Consider the following 3,102-nt stretch of genomic DNA (forward strand, 5'->3'; position numbering starts at 1 on the left):
TTCCTGGTGTTGGTGCTTACTGGCTCCATGGCCCCAAGGCTCAGGAACTGCTGCTGGTCTGCTGAGGTGAGACTTGCTGTGATGCTTTCCATCCTGTACTGGTCCCCTTCAGCCACCAGAAGAGGGGCATATCTCCCTAGCTTCCCAAGCTAAAAGACTACTGTACTCCTGCTTCTGGTTCCACTATTCCAGGATTTTTTCCTGTGGCAATATTCTCTGGGTTTTTCTTTTTCTTTTTTTCATGTACAAATAATAATAATCTTTACTTCTGAAGGCTTAAGAAAACATTTCAAATTCCTTAGCTACAAAAGTTTGGAAGATTATTGATTTTTCTTTATGAAAGAAATGTATGAATTGTACTCTTGATTGTACTTCTACAAATAGGGCATTTTCTTATCGAAGGTATGCATTCTTTTCAAAATGCTAGATGTCCACAAGGGATAAAGACAACTGATACTTCTTTGTCTATACAAAATTTACACGTTCTTTCTTCTTATAATCACCTCAACTGTTCTTCTACTGACAAGTCTGAATCATCTGCTGCTGGAATATACTTCATACTCTTTCCACAAATAAATTCTCATGTAAGAGTGGGTCAAAATCTCTGAGACATTTTTTGAATATGTTGGCTGCAACATTTCATTTAATTAAAATGGTATCAATCAGCTCTCTGACTTGCAAAGATATCTGTGCTTTTTGTTTAATAACAAAATATTCTTGTTCACTGATTGCAGTGGCAGTCAATAGGCTATCCAGAACAGGAAGCACATGGGTCAAATGTTGAATCAGAGCCATGCTATTCTTCTGAATTAATGATAAGTCATCTGTTTCCTCAGTTTGTTTTTCTTTCTCCTCTTCCTTTGTTTCATCTTCTGCCTTACGTAAATCTGATACAAGATCACTGACTTATCTTATAATTTTCTCTGGTTGTTAAGATTTTACTCTGACCTGTTTGTTTTAATAGCCTTCTATGAAAGCCCATTTCCAAAGCCACTTTGACCACAGATGTATTATGACTGCATCTTCTAAATGGTTTTCTCTTGGTAACTCAGCACTTTCATCCACTGGAGTATCTGATATAGATAGCAGCTGTTCAAGAAGATGAGGATAACAAGCCTGAGTTTGATTGATGAATTGTTGTCCTTTCATTGCAATCAAGTACTCACACCTTGGAAACCATTTGGCATGCTCCACCCAAGGATCATCTCCTGATTCCCAACACCTCAGTCCACCATCACAGCAAAAATGTTTGACATAATGTTAAGGCAATCAGTACATAAGAAGCTCTTTCCAGTCCATTTGAATAGGCTTAAGGTGGGGCCCCAGGTGGGGCCCACTAAGGGAGTGGGGCCAACTAAGGAAGGTCTGATTAGATCTTTGTTCCTAAGTTTTCCCCAAACCCCTAATTACTAGGTGCTAAGCTGATGTGGGTGTGAAGCTCCCAGGGTCCTAAGGGGAGGTGCTAAGACCAGAGCCAATCGTAGGAGCTCAAGTTTTGGTCACTCAGATGATGCTTGATGATTTCTGAAACTGTAAAAGGAGAGAACACAGCTTGGAGATTGAGACATGTCAGAGTCAGTGGCATCAACCGCAGCATCAACATCAGCATCGACAGTGGCATCAATAGTGGCATCAACAGCAACAGCGACAGCAGAAGCCGAAACAGAAGGAACTGAAGCAGTAGGCGCTGCCGGTAGCAGGGCTGACCCAAGTGTGGACCAGAGAGTGCTGAGCAAGGGCTTGATGCCAGTGGGTAATCTTCTTACCAGAGTGAGGGAAGCACGGATATGATTTGGTTTAATGTCATCCAGTTTTTCTGTAACCTCCTGGTTACTCTTGTGAGGCGGACTTACTGGGCCTGGAATAATGGCCAGGATATTGAATTGGGGACACTGGTTCATGGGTCTGCTACTTTGGAGCTTGAATAAATGCTTTAATTCTTCTGCCTTCTACTTAGAGAATTCCTTATATTGTGTGGTTCCAAACCATTCAGGCATATATATGATTTTCTTTGAAATCATGAATTCTGCCTTCATACTATACATCATCACCACAACCCATATAATGAAAGCCAACACTTGCAAGCTGTTCTGGATGAACTAGAATTTGAGGTGGCCAGGTCACAAAGGTTTTCAAACAGGCTGCATGACTTTGCATGCTCAGATTAGAAGCACTGGACCTTGATGTTTCTTGGATTTGATTTCCCAGGAAAGGACAGTTAGGAAAATGTCTCCAATGTTCTGACATGGCATCATCTTTTGGATCCCAATTACTTAGTTTCCCACCACAGGCAAAGCAAGCTACCACATCTCCAGGTCCTATGTAGTAAAAGACAACTTCTGCCAGATCTGATGGTGACATAAATGTCAGTGGCCGTGTCTGGTAAATAAGAATTCTGGCATCTTCAGTACTCATTGAATAAGAGCAGGGGCTGATATTCAAAGGGGATAAGTCATCAACTACCCTGTAAGTCACTGGCTCCAATGGAAAACTGGAATAAGAACCACTGAAATGTCTACTCTGTTCTGAACTGGGGGATAATGAACATGTGACATTATTCATCTCTGAAAAAGAAAATGCAGACTGAGAGGAAGATCCTAGATTGTTAACTGTAATCCAATTCTGAATAAAGTTACAGCTAGGATATAGCTGTTTATGTTCATCAATAACACTGTCTCCTTGTTTCTGATTATCCAGCAGTAAGCCACAAAAGAAACATTTAATTCTGTAGTTCACACCAGTGTGATAAAATCCAGCCCGAACAAGACTCCTTTCTAATATTAGAACATTGACTGGGAAAGCAGAGTGTGTAGACAATCTGTAGAGTTCACGAGAAAAGTCGTATTTCAGTTCATATAGGTTGCTATCTTCTATTATGTTCATGAGATTCAAGGGACAAAAGTAGGACAAGTCTTTCTCTGGGGAGGTAGTTTGTGCACCCTTCATAGTTTTAGTACCAGGCTAAAAACCTGGAAATGAAATTCTTATAATTTTTCATGCCAAATTCTTGAGGTTCATAGAGATATCATAAATTTTATTATGATTGCTAGAGACTTCACATACTTTCAAAAGGCATCTAACACACATTGAAGTTACATATCA

General features: G+C 40.2%; 1 pseudogene; it reads right to left on the minus strand.

Annotated features, from left to right (window-relative positions):
• Positions 1 to 334: 334 nt before the first annotated feature.
• LOC118834553 lies at positions 335 to 2,898 on the minus strand (annotated as a pseudogene).
• Positions 2,899 to 3,102: the final 204 nt, after the last annotated feature.

The sequence above is a fragment of the Trichosurus vulpecula genome, chromosome 1, assembly GCF_011100635.1.
Source record: "Trichosurus vulpecula isolate mTriVul1 chromosome 1, mTriVul1.pri, whole genome shotgun sequence".
NCBI lineage: Eukaryota > Metazoa > Chordata > Mammalia > Diprotodontia > Phalangeridae > Trichosurus > Trichosurus vulpecula.